This window comes from Lissotriton helveticus, chromosome 11, assembly GCF_964261635.1.
Source record: "Lissotriton helveticus chromosome 11, aLisHel1.1, whole genome shotgun sequence".
NCBI lineage: Eukaryota > Metazoa > Chordata > Amphibia > Caudata > Salamandridae > Lissotriton > Lissotriton helveticus.
In genome coordinates, this window is record NC_136072.1 from 657,077,861 (window position 1) to 657,092,202 (window position 14,342).

The window sequence follows — 14,342 nt, forward strand, 5'->3', positions numbered from 1 at the left end:
AGCGGAGGGCGGCGAGGTAGGCGGGCACACAGGAAGGAAAACGCTAACACGGGCACAAAATTACAGGAAAACAGGCACAAATGGAGAGAAAAACAAAACAAATATTACAACAGTTAAGGCAGGCGAGCACGGACCACGCCGCTCGGAGGAGGGGGGCGTGGTCAGCGGAAGCGAGGCAGGCAGCGAGGCAGTGGCAAGGCAATGGGGCACACGCAGCAGCTGGTGGCCGTGCGGCGCGGGGGTGTCCCACAAGTGGGTCACACTCACCTGTGTCGCACGGTCGCCATATAAGGCCAAGTGCGCGGGTGGGCGGAGCAGCTGGGAGGCGGGAGCGGGGAGGGTACAGAAGAGAAAAAGGGGCGGGGTAATCGGCGGTGGCGGGAAGCGGGGAGGGAGAGCGGAGGGCGGCGAGGTAGGCGGGCACACAGGAAGGAAAACGCTAACACGGGCACAAAATTACAGGAAAACAGGCACAAATGGAGAGAAAAACAAAACAAATATTACAACAGTTAAGGCAGGCGAGCACGGACCACGCCGCTCGGAGGAGGGGGGCGTGGTCAGCGGAAGCGAGGCAGGCAGCGAGGCAGTGGCAAGGCAATGGGGCACACGCAGCAGCTGGTGGCCGTGCGGCGCGGGGGTGTCCCACAAGTGGGTCACACTCACCTGTGTCGCACGGTCGCCATATAAGGCCAAGTGCGCGGGTGGGCGGAGCAGCTGGGAGGCGGGAGCGGGGAGGGTACAGAAGAGAAAAAGGGGCGGGGTAATCAGCGGTGGCGGGAAGCGGGGAGGGAGAGCGGAGGGCGGCGAGGTAGGCAGGCACACAGGAAGGAAAACGCTAACACGGGCACAAAATTACAGGAAAACAGGCACAAATGGAGAGAAAAACAAAACAAATATTACAACAGTTAAGGCAGGCGAGCACGGACCACGCCGCTCGGAGGAGGGGGGCGTGGTCAGCGGAAGCGAGGCAGGCAGCGAGGCAGTGGCAAGGCAATGGGGCACACGCAGCAGCTGGTGGCCGTGCGGCGCGGGGGTGTCCCACAAGTGGGTCACACTCACCTGTGTCGCACGGTCGCCATATAAGGCCAAGTGCGCGGGTGGGCGGAGCAGCTGGGAGGCGGGAGCGGGGAGGGTACAGAAGAGAAAAAGGGGCGGGGTAATCGGCGGTGGCGGGAAGCGGGGAGGGAGAGCGGAGGGCGGCGAGGTAGGCGGGCACACAGGAAGGAAAACGCTAACACGGGCACAAAATTACAGGAAAACAGGCACAAATGGAGAGAAAAACAAAACAAATATTACAACAGTTAAGGCAGGCGAGCACGGACCACGCCGCTCGGAGGAGGGGGGCGTGGTCAGCGGAAACGAGACAGGCAGCGAGGCAGTGGCAAGGCAATGGGGCACACGCAGCAGCTGGTGGCCGTGCGGCGCGGGGGTGTCCCACAAGTTCTTAGTCCCGCCATGGTGATGGTTTCCCACAGGTTCGGGGGGGTCCTTGGAGTGGGAGGGGGTGGAACTGCCGCTATTTCATGGGGGTGTTATTAGTGGAAGTCTCGGGTTTTGGGGGATGCATGAAGAAAAATGAGGTACAGTGCCAGTGTTTCATTGAGGTTTATTGGATAACAGTTTTAGGTACATACGTTTTTTCAGATGTTTTGGCTGGAGAGATGGGTAAAGGCATGATAGGTGCAATAGACTGGGCAAGGTGCCAATTTGAGTCCATTGCAAATGCTGAAAAGTAATGCACTTTAAAAGATATATGTGCTGTAATGAGGTTTATTCATGTTTTTATGCACATTATGCACATTTTTTTCTATGTTCATATCATATTTCTTATTTGGGGATTTGCACTTTGAGCTTGGCACTTGCACTTTGCAATTTAAGGTATGTTGGAGGTATGTGTAGGCTACTTTCTACTTTTCAAAGTATTTTTAAGCACTTTAGGTTTGTGTGAGTTGTCGATCACGACTGAATTAAGAAAGCGCATAGATACAACAGATTGTACTAACAGAAGGGGCAGTTTACAATGCACCTTAAGGGGTGAAATGATTAACGTTTTTTCACTTAATGTGAATGGATTAAATAATGCTACGAAAAAGCAGGAAGTTGAAAGTTGGGTTGGCTATTGTGTGGAGTCCCTAGAAACATTAGAAAGTTGTACAGCATTTCCTCCAGCTGAATTATGACTGTTTGGATGCTCTTCTTCCTTTAAGGGGTTCTGGGTTGGAGTGTCACGGGGCAGACTGGTGGGGTGTATCCTGGAGGCCCCGTACTGGTCCCCTTCCTCCCAAAAAAGGGATCCAATAACTCCTATATAGAACGTTACTCTCAGAGTAGTGAGGCAGAGCAGTCAAAGGAGTTGCGGATGTCTAAAGGCTCAGCACTCAGCAATGCAACAAGTAACTCTTAATAAGTCACTGTCTAGTCAGTTCCTTTTCTTAGGAAAAGAAAAGTACTTTATTACACATGCTACTAAATACTAAGAACAAATTAACAGATACATACTTTATTTCCAGGAGAAAACACCTATAGTGACACGATATAAATGGCCTCGCGACTAACAGGGGGCACAAACTAATGAAATTCTCCCTGGTTAGGTAACCCCCGTAAATGTACTGCCATCACTGGAGACAACTCGTACATTCTGCACAATAGCACATCTAAAACCCTAAACACACAATACCAGTCCTGTATGTATAGCAGAAAGTGAGGGGTGCACTTAATAACAACAAGCCTGCTGCCTTTGTCAAGGTGTCACCACAGTAATTAAGATCAAAATTGTGTAGTCAAAACTCGGTCATTAATATCAACCCATTTCATATTAGTACCATCTTTCAGAGCATTCTTCACTATAGGCAGTGAGTGATTTATTCTCACAATGATGAAGCACGTCAATAAAGATTGAAAAGTTCAGGAAAATACAGAGTCTGAGTCTTTCAACTCTTCACCAGGCTGCAAAGCAATTACATAACCTAACAACAAAAATTCACACACTCCAGAATCATAAAACTAATGTGCAAACTTGACTTGGAAGACCAAGTGTAAACTTTTGAAATCGTAAACGGAGCTCCTGCCGAGCTTTGCTGGTCTCCTGGCATCCCTCATAGACTTTAATAATCGTTTGGTAGTGTGCCTTGCTCGTCAAAAATAAGCGCATTTTTGTAACAGTCCCATAGCCTTATGGGATGATTTTTTAGGGCCCGTGGTAATCTCTTTGAGGCAGGGTTCAGTTTTTGCTTTTGAACACAAAATGTTTTCTCGAGAGTGAAGATTTGTCTTTCAGAATGGGGTGCTTCAGCCCCAACTAGACAGTACATTTTTCAACGTTGCTGCTTTGCTGTTTGGTTCACCACAAGGCTGCGACCACACAGGGGTAACTGAAAGAAACTCTCTATGCAGTTAAGGTGTTCTACTCCTGGCAGCCTCACTGGACAAACCGCACATGACTGGTAGGGTCACAGCAGTCTATCTCTGCCCTGGATGGGGCATTTTTGACAGGTTTTGCAGCATTTATCTTGGGAGTGACAGAATTGGGCCTCTTGGTCCCTACAGATTTTTGCAGAGCTTATTTTAAAACGCTCTTACTCTGGTGAGGCAGAGTTCAGGACCTGCTCTTCTGCCCTTTTTTCTTCTCATAGCCTGCCTCTTGAGACGTCTTACCAATACTCGGGATCTGCTCCTCTGCCTGGGCTACTGCTAATCTCCTTGCCCAAGGTCTTGCTTAGCCGCAGCAAGTGGCCCCCAAGGTAGGGAACACTCCCAGCCTGTACTCCCTCAGGCTTCACAGCCTTCTGGTCATTTGCACAGCACCAGTGTGTTTACCAGGAATCAGTGAGTACTCCACCAAGGTTACTTTCGCGGGACTAGTCCACAGAATTGTTTGGGGAATCCTCTCATTAAAAGTCCATAAGCACACATAATTTGTTAATTCATTGTAAACATTGAACAAATTCCATAACTATAATTACTTGTGGACTACAAATAACGGAGAAGAAAGACTATTGAGTAATAAAATGCACTGAGTGATTGGTACCTATAAATTGGTTCCCTGAATAAATTGTTCATAAACCCAAGATTAGGAAACATCACATGAACCTATTATATTGGGTTTTATTGTTATACATTGAACACATGTGGTGTTGATAACTATTTACAGACTACTTGCTATAAAGATGCATTAAGCGATTGACAAATTCCATGTTATGAAAATTAGATAGACTTCTCAACTAATTGATATCGAATAACTACTGGTTTTTACCATAGTGTGTTGGATGCCACACATAGCCATAGATCTTTGTATGCATATTTTGTTTCACTAGAATGGACATTTAGCCTATTTATGCCCTTGAACTCTTTCTATGACTAAGAAGGATACTGTTCCAACATGGTGACCAAACTCATATATGTATTGAAGGGAGGCATTGCGGGTTTAAAATTGTGGTTCATTACCACAGGCATTTAAACCTAACCCTATGTGGCTTGGATGTATCATCCTACAATTTTGGTATGAGATGCCACGCAGGAGTTATCTTTCTTTCTGGTAAGCTCTTGAAGGGATAGACTTCCACCCTTGTACTATCCCCGAACTGATGTTGGTTTTCTGGCATGACTGTCTTGATGTAACTGCATAGCTGCCCCTATATACTGGAAAGGGGAAACATCCTTTGACCCGCAGGCATAACCAAGACCTGCCTTTACAACTCAGTCACTACCCTGACTACGATGTTACCACACGTTTTCTTTACCATGCAAGTCGTTTGAGCGACTTGCTTTATGGGGTGCGTTGTTGGACTGGTGTTGGATTTTAAGTCCAACATCTTCCCTACTGATACACTGACTGGAGTTGGAATAGTAATTTATACTATTACGAAGTCCAGTGCCCCCCTAAGGCAAGTCATTATACTAACTTGCGTGGTAGAGTAACACGTGGTAACATCACGGTCAGGGTACAGACTGTGGAATAAAAGCATGAATGGGAAATGTATGCAGGTTCTGTCATGCATTCATTGGGAAGGGATGCTAGCCACCCAAATTAGCTGTTATGATTAGAGGCTGCAATTAAGCGGTTTATTTTATGACAGTGCTCTTCAGTGAGCTCTTGTCATGCCCGCTTTTATCTGTTAGTAAGTCGCCCCGTCGCCACAGATATGAGTGTGGTTATTGAGAGCCTCTTGATGTGCTACACTTTTTGTGTAGCCAAGGTAGCTAATAGTGCCACATACATCTGTTTTTGTCCTGTCTGAGATGGCCCTTTTATATGACAGACCGGACTATTAGCGAACCGCACCTATCAGTGTTCGACTCCTAATGGACGTTGTTACCTTGTAGTGTATTAATCCAGATATGGCTTTTCCATGGCAATGTGAGAGCAAGCTCAAAATGAGTGGCATTTGTATTCTCAATGTTCTATCCAAATTGTGCAGCCAAGGCAATTAATAGGGCACTCACGTTTGTTTGTTGAACAGCGTTGGGCTGGGGGAAGAGTCCTGGGGTACGCCGCAGATGATTTCGGTGGCAGTGGAGCAGAAGGGGGGAAGCGGACGCTCTGAGTTATGCCGGAGAGGAAGGATGTGGTCCAGTCCAGGGCCTTCTCTTGGCGTCATGTAGGCGTGCATGTAGTGTGCGGTAGCAGACCGTGTCGAAGGCGGCTGACAGGTCCAGGAGGATTAGGGCTGCTATTTCTCCATTGTAAAGCAGGGTCCTGATGTAGTCCGTGGCGGCGATGAGGGCGGATTCGGTGCTGTGGTTGCTGCAGAACCCAGACTGGGACGGGTCCAGGGTGCTGTTCTCGAGGAAGCGGGTCAGTTGTTTGTTGACGAATTTCTCCGTGACCTTCACCGGGAACGGGAGCAGGGAGATGGGTTGGAAGTTCTTGAGGTCCTTGGGGTCCGCCTTGGGTTTCTTGAGTAAGGCGTTGATCTCGGTGTGCTTCCAGCTTTCCGGGAAGGTTGCTGTCTCGAAGGAGATGATGATTACTTTCCGGAGATGGGGTGCGATGGCTGTGCTGGCTTTGTTGAAGATGTGGTGAGGGCATGGGTCCAGCGGTGATCCGGAGTGGATGGTGTTCATGATCTCGCTGGTGTCCTTGTCATTGATGCTGGTCCAGGAGAGCAGGCCGTTGGTGCAGGTGGTCATGGGGGTGGTGGTTGTTGGGGCGGTCATGGAGTTGAAGCTGTCTTGGATGTCGGTGAGCTTGCGGTGGAAGAAGGTGGCCAGCGAGTCACACAGGTCTTGCGAAGGTGGGATGTCGTTGGTGTTGGAGCTGGGGTTGGAGAGTTCCTTCACTATGTTGAAGAGCTCTTTGCTGTTGTGTGCATTGTTATCCAGGCAGTCTTTGAAGAAGGCCCTCTTGGCGGCTCTGATGAGTTGATGGTGTCTGCGGGTGGCGTTCTTGTGGGCTGCGTAGCTGTCCGATGTTCGTTCGTGGAGCCAGTTCTTCTACAGTTTTTAAAATGTTCGTTTGGAGGTCTGGAGATCTTCGGTGAACGAGGTGGCTTTCTTGTTGGTGTGGCTGCTGGAGGGTGTCTTGAGCAGGGCAAGGGTGTTGGTGCAGTCGTTGATCCATTGTCTGAGGTTGCGGGCGGCGGTGTCGGAGCCGGTGGAGACAGTGGGTGGACTCTGGGCGAGGGTGTTGATTAGCTGGTCTTCTGTGACCTTGCTCCAGCAGCGTTGAGGCATCTGTTGGGTGCGGTGGTGTGTGGTGGGCTTCCTGAAGGTGAAGTGGATGCAGTGGTGGTCTGTCCAGTGGGGTTCGGTGGTGTCATTGAAGGAGACGCGGGGGCTTGCGGTGAAGATGGGGTCGAGTGTGTGGCCGGTGGCGTGGGTTGGTGTTGTCACAAGTTGTCTGAGTCTGAGGTTGTCAATCTGGGTGGTGGAGTTGTTGTCGTTGTTGCTCTTGAGGTGGAAGTTCAGGTCCCTGAGAAGGATGTAGTCCTTGGAGGCAAGAGCGTGTGTGCTGATGAAGTTGGCGATACAGCCGCTGAACTGTGTTCGGGGTCCAGGGGTTCTGTAGACGAGGGTTCCTCTGAGGGTGGTGTTGGGGTCGTTGTGGATCTGGAAGTGCATGTGTTCGGCGGTGCTGAAGGTGTCGTCGGTGTTGGTTGAGACTCTGATGGTGTTCCTGTGGATGATGGTGATATCTCCTCCTATGCTGTTGGGGCGGTCCCTGCTGGTGATCTTGTAGCCTTCCGGGATGGCAATGGCGATGTTGGGAGCTGAGGTGGGGTTCAGCCAGGTATCCATCAGGAAGGCGACGTCTGGGCAGGGAGAGTTGCGAAGGTCCCAGAGTTTGACCGCGTGTTTGCGGGCAGAGCGGGTGTTAAGAAGAATGCATCTGAGGTAGTTGGGTTCTTTGGTTGGTGGTTTGGTGGGCCGGATGCTGGTGAAGCTGCAGTTCCAGCATGTGAAGGGTCCTTGGGTGTGCTCGGAGTGGCCTGGTAGCAGGTGTGTTCTCATCCAGGGTTGAGTGCGTGGAGGGTGCTGGTATCGTAGCGGAGTCGGGTGTTGTGGTGTTTGTGGGGGCCAGGGGTTCTGGTCCTAGGCGCGGTCCAAGCACGGACGGGCGCAGACGGGCTTGCCTTAGAAGCACCAGCGGTGCGCCAGCGGCGCGGCCACGCAGCACCCGCCATAAGAAGGGGAGGTGGGAGGGAGGACCAGCTGGGAGGGGGGAACAATGATTGGGCGAGCGGGGGAGCTGGCCGCAGGGGCGTAGCTTCAGGGAAAGTGGCAGAGAATGGCAAGCGGGGAGAAACGGTCACAGAAGCAGATGAATATACTATAATAAGACGGTCACAGAGCAAAGGGGGCACAAAGCAAAATGCAAAGCAGATGCAAGACTGGAGTGATGAGAGGGTGGGCGTGAGGGGCGGGGCCGCAGCGGATGCAGCAGCGGGGAGAGTGGCAGACAATAGCACGCGGGAAGGACGCTCACAGAAGCGGATAAATACAGCCACAGAATACAAAAATGATGGTCACAAAGCAAAAGGGGCACAATACAAGTAAAATATAGAAGCAAGTCTAGAGCAGTCTAGAGCAGGAAAGCAAACCTACAGCCTATCCCTGGCCACCAGGGACGAGGCACAGGTGGTAGCCTGCGGGTGGAAGCGGGCCTTGATTTCCCTCAGCAGTGGGGGCAGCTGAGCAGACACGGGCAGAGACACGGGCGCAGTCTGGTGGGGCTACGTGGCGTGGGGGGCGACCTCCCAGCAGACAGGGTCAAGGGACATGTGTTTCTGTCCTGCTTAATATGGCGCATGTATTTTTGTGCCCCACCTACAAGTGAGCTGCACCTTTTGTGGTTCGATCTCTTACTGATGTTTTTACCATGTAGGCATAAATGGGTGACAATCCATGACAATCCATGACAATGTTGGGGATGGCATGTGTCAACATATGTTGTTAGAATTGTTAGACTTAGCCCTTGCATCTGAATGTATCACAATGATCTCCATTGGGTTCTTGCAACTACTCTATTAGGCTAATATGTTGCCGCAATTATGGTAGCCTTTTATGTAGATTGATCATTAGTAGGGATTTATACTGTCTTAAAGTATGTTACACAGTGAAACTGACTAAAGTATAATTTTTCATGTATATACGTTTGTAAGACCATGAAAGGTTTCATCCCACACTGGATTGAAGATTGTGGAATAAGAGCTCATTTTAGAAATGACATTGATTGAATGGAATTTCAAGTCACTCTGATGTCTTTCTTTTGAAAGATACTAATGGGATACACAGCAAGAACATTTATATAAGGTACTACTGTTATTCAGTGTGGCAGGATAACGATTATTATGTGATGTTTTGAAAGAATTAAACAGCACTTTCCATGAATAGATACTTTTTTTTTTACTGTAAGGAATTGTGGAGAATGTTATCTTTCAAGCCTCATGGTTTGGTTGTCTTAGTGCTAATATAATGAATACATGCCTACAGTTTATGGTGTAGCTGTTAAATGCACAGTGTAAATCTTCTGATCTCTAGGATCCTGACACCTTGTAAGTTATGAGATGTGTTCCACTGTATATAGGTAACTAATTAAGATCAAACTTTGGTATGTTATGAGTGGCGTCCGGTATAGTTGTGAATTGTTTTGTATATAGATTTTAAATTTGTATATATTATGTGTGCATTTTGCAGCCCTGAACAGGTGCTTGGCGGGATGAAACGCATTGGCTAAGATATCTTAAAGAAGACATATTTAGAACAAAAAGATCATGAATAAAGAAGCCAACTTTTAAAGATGAAATACCTTGAGTCTGTGCATTATATGACCTGCATGCATTTACTCCTTGACTTTACCTAACTTTTGGTATATTATCATGTAATACTTCTCATATTGTGTGCAGAGTTATCTGTGTTTGTATCAACGACTCATGCAGCAATTTTTAATCTAGCAGAGAAGGGTAAACAATTATGTAAAGATGTCATGTGAATAGGACCTCTCCAACATTTTAAGGATGCAAAGCAAGCACATTTGCTTATCAGCAATAAGGCAAGGAATAGCAGCGCATGAAACTCTCCGAGGCAAAAATACTTATAGGCTTTTGTAAAGTGGGTTTTGTTTATAAGTAATCCTTGATGGTGTGTTTGAATGTGAAGAGCCTCTTATCAATTGGGTTAAATTCTACCGTTCACACCATAATCTAGACTTACAGGACCAAAGAGGAATTTTTACGTTCGAAGCATTGACTTCGATTATTGGTAAGATATTGTATTTTCTTCATAAAGACTTGAATAGAAACAAATTAATTCCTGTTGAAAACCCACTTAGGTGTAACCTTATCAATAGGGAAGCACCCGCTATACGTACAGTCACAATGTATACTCCCAGCAATTCAAAATAACACTAATAATCTATGACATTAACCTTCCACATTCCAGTAAGTAAGGTGCTAGTCTGCCTATGGTCTGAGACACGACCCAACTAAGGCTTGTCTCCCTCATGCTTGTCTACCGTTGGCAGTTCAATAGGGGCTTAGAGCATGAATCCCTGCTCAAATTTATTTGACTCACTTTGGTCCAGAAGGAGTAGGTGGAATTTCGGCAATTTTTAAAGACGGCATAGTTTCTGCTTAGGTTGGCAGTCTTGATTATTCTTCCACTTTGTGCTCGGATTCTGCTATGTCACATGTGGCGGGGGAGGGTTAGAGAAAGGAAAAGGGAGCAAAAGTATATGGTGGGCTGATGGAAGTTCACGTGGTGGTTCAAGTAGGTGGGTCTACATTTGTACAGGGCCCTGTATGCATGGGTCACAACTTGACAAGCCTGAACTGGTATCCTTTCTGTACATGGAGCCAGTGGAGTTCTCTGAGGTAGGGGGTGTTGTGGGTTCATCTATGGACGAGTCTGGCTGCAGCATTCTGTATGTTTTGAAGTCATCAGAGGAGGTGAGCTGTGATCCCTGAGTGGAGAGCTTTGTCATAGCCCAGTCAGCTGGAGATGAGGGTCTGGGTGATGGTGGGTCTAGAGCTTTGGGGTAGCCATTTGAATATCTTATGAAGCATGCTTAGGATGAAGAAGCGGGAGGAGGAGATGTAGTTGACCTGATTCTTCTTGGTTAGGTTGTTGTCCAGAATGATGCTTAGGTTCCTAGCTTAGTCAGCGGGTGTAGGAGTAGGTCTGATTTCTGAGGGCCCAATGATGCATCCCATGTGGAGCTTTTGATTCTGAAGAGCAGTAACTATGTCTTACCCGTGTTCAACTTCAGACAGTTGTTCTTCATCCAGTTGGCGACGTCTGTCATGCAGTTATGGAAGTTGCTCTTGGTGGTGTCTTCAGAAAGAGAGAGGATGAATTGTGTGCTGTTGGCGTAGGATATGATGTGGAGTCCGGGCATTTTGACAATGCTGGCCAAAGGTGTCATATAAGTGTTGAAGAGGTTGGGGCTGAGCGAAGATCTTTGGGGTTCTCAGCAGAATATTTCCATGGGTTTGGTGGTGAAGGGGGGAAGGTGAACTTTTTGCATTCTTCTGGTGCGGAAAGAGGAAGTCCATCTGAGAGCTGCTACTTTTGCAGCCTTGTGATGAATATGTGGTGGGAGACCGTATTGAAGGCTACGGAGAGGTCTAGCAGATTCAATCCTTGATTAATTAGGGCTCAGATTCTGTTGGTGGTCTCTATGGTGGCTTTCTCAGTGCAGTGGTTGCTGCAGAATCCAGATTGGGATGAGTCGAGTAGAAGGCTCCATACCAGATCTGAGGAGAGTTGTTGGTAGATGGCTTTTTCTAATACTTTAGTCAGGAACAGAAGCAGGGAGATCGATAAGGAGTTGATGAGTTTGCTGGGGTCTGCTGATGGTTTCTTTATTAGGGCGTTGACTTCTGCATGTTTCCAGTCATTGGAGAAGGTGACTGTGGCAATTGAGGTATTGAACAAGGTTGTGAGTACGTGGCTGATTCTGGCTTCACCTAGGATGAAGATAAGGTGAGGAAATAGGTCACTTGGGGCCCCTAAGTAGAAAGAGTTTATGATGGAGGCGGTGTCCTGTGGGGCGAGGTGCCTTCATTCAGTTATCGAATGTCTCTGGTGGCAGTGGACTGCCCTTCGGTGGCCAACATGATATCAGGATAAGAGTTCCCTAAAAGGCTCCAAACAAAAATAACACTTTTCCAACAAAACGCCTTACATGATATAGCTTGCTTGCTGGGTGGGTAAGCACGTCAGCGCCCCACAAATACTACAGTACAATATCATTTAATAGAATACAGTAAATACCTTTGTCTTACAGTGAAGCACTGCAATCAACAGTAAACAACTAAAGTAAAAGGAGATATTTATTTTTAGATGCTCAATTAAATTATAAACCATGCTCAGCACATAACAAGTTCAGAGAAGTTCAAATCAGTGACAGGCTACCTGAGTGTAGATGCGGGGCTGACTTAGACAGAAGCCCCACTCACTCAACCCAGCGCATACCTCTTATCCCAGCTGTACAGCAGTGGACCTTATTTTAAAAGGTAGGTGCTATTGCTTAGTTCTCAAGTCGATCTTTCCAGGGCTTACAGTTAGTCAGACTCAGTGACACTCAATCACAGCAAAGATCTCAAAATCGAGATCTCAAAATCATATCACCCCAAATCATAAAATCTAGGGGAGTTAAAGTGGATCAGAACCCATTTACTTCCACAGGTTTTAGTGACACAAATAAATACATTGATGGGGCAATCGTGGGTGTCTCAAACGACTGACATAAAACTTGGTCATAAAAGAAAAAGAGGCATAGAGGGGAATTTTCCTGCAAATGGTCAGCTCTAAACCACATCACAATTGTCTTAAATTGAGTCACTTGCACAGATACATAACCGCATATCCCAGTGGACTACAATATGTCTAGTTGCAGTTAACAGTGTAAATTGTTCAGTTAAGGTAGCCCAACTAGTTGCTGCAATGACCCATTAGAAGTCTTTCTACCATCGTCGAGTGAGCAAATATGTTTAACTGTTCAGTCATTTTAAATACCAGTGCAAAGCTTTCCTTTATTGTTCCTACTAATGCAGAAGATTTCAGTTCCCAGGAAATTCGGGTATATAGTGCTTCATTGACTATGTGCTCGAGACACACTGACAAGCTGAATGTTTCACATGAGTATTTATAGGCATTATTTACAATTTATCATGTTTAAAAATGTAACATATTATGTAATAGGAGTCACTGTGCTCTGCATATGAAAATGCAAAGTTTCATATCATTTAAAAGTTTAAAATTGCATTATAAAAAAATTAAATACCCAGATTAAGAAGATATTTTCACTTAAATTATTGAGACCACCCAAGAAATGTATGCAAAAGGGACTACAGAGGTACTATAAGTTACCCCACTTTTTCAAGTGTCTGGATCCACTTGTTTCATATTCAACCTGCTCTCCAAGCTTTCTTTACAGCAGTAACCAGCGTTCCAAAGCTTAACGAATCCTGGAGATTACAGGAAGCAGAAAAGACAGCCTACTGAGGCTCTTAGTAAACACTGCTAATTAAATACCTAGACGACCCTAGTCTCATCTGTGGTCCTGTTTCACCTGTGCCTGTGTTCCAGTCTGGGCTGCAATGCAGCAAGAAAGTAGCAATAGGTCAACTGCTGATGCTATTATCCCTGCAAAAGCCCCCGGACTCGATGGCATGCCTGGTGACCTTTTTTGTGTTCATAGGGACAACTGGGCAACCTATTTCATGAAACTGGCCAATGATATCGCTTGCAGGGGGAGTATCCCGGACACATGGAAGGGGGCAGAAGTAGTACCCATTTTTAAGAAAGGAGGCAGGTCGAAGCCCGCCAACTACCGTCCAATTAGCCTGATAGATTGTGCCCAGAAGGTCTTCTGCCGCGCGCTCCTAGCTAAAATCCAGACCTGGATGGCTGAGAACAACTATCTCTCTCCTCTCCAGGCGGGCTTTCGGTGAAAGACAGGCACCATCGATCAGGTGTTTTGCCTTGTTTTGGGGTATTGGAAGGAAGTTGTGCTGGGTAATGCAGCTTATATCTTGCCTTAATAGATCTTAACACAGTTTTCGACCTAGTCCCCAGGGATCTACTTTGGCAAGTCCTTCAGGACATGGGACTGCCTTTGGAAATCCTGGAACCACTGATCAAGCTACACAAGGACAATTTTGCCTGGGTGAGGTGCGGAAATCAAGGGCAAACCAGTGAGCCATTTAAGATCTGGTGGGGGGTACGCCAAGGATGTGTCTTGGCCCCCACTCTTTTCTCCCTATATGTAAATCAGGTGGCAGACCTCTTGTGTTCCATTCCTGCCGACGCCCCCTCCCTAGCAAATCATAAAATAGCCACATTTTGTTTGCGGACGATACCCTTTTGTTGTCCAAAACACCCATGGGCCTACAAAAACTTCTAAATAATTTTAAGGCCTTTTGTGATTTGAGGGGTCTGGTCATCAATACTAAAACTAAGTTGATGATGCTAATTCCCCATAAATCTTTTAAAAGTAACTTGATCTTAGACAATGTTCCACTTGAGAGGGTTGGTTCTTTTGAGTACTTGGGAATCAAGTTGTCAGTGGGAATGGCTTGGAGGAACCACTTGGAGATTGCTTCCCTGAAAATGTTCCCAGTTAACTGGGGCTTTGTGGTGGGAGCACTGCCTTGCATATACCAATACTGTAGCCCCCACCTTCAAACTCTACAGTTGCAAGGTAGTGAGTAGTGTGCTTTATGGGGCAGAACTGTGGGGTTCAATAAATGTAAACACTTTTTCAATAGTGGAAAAGAAGTTCCTTAGGAGCTTGGTATCACTCCCCCCAGGGGCGGCTCTAGGCTCATGGCGGCCCTGGGCAGGTAGCATAGGTAGGGGGCCCCAGAAGAGGGGGTCCGGGTGGGGCGGAGCGCCGAGGC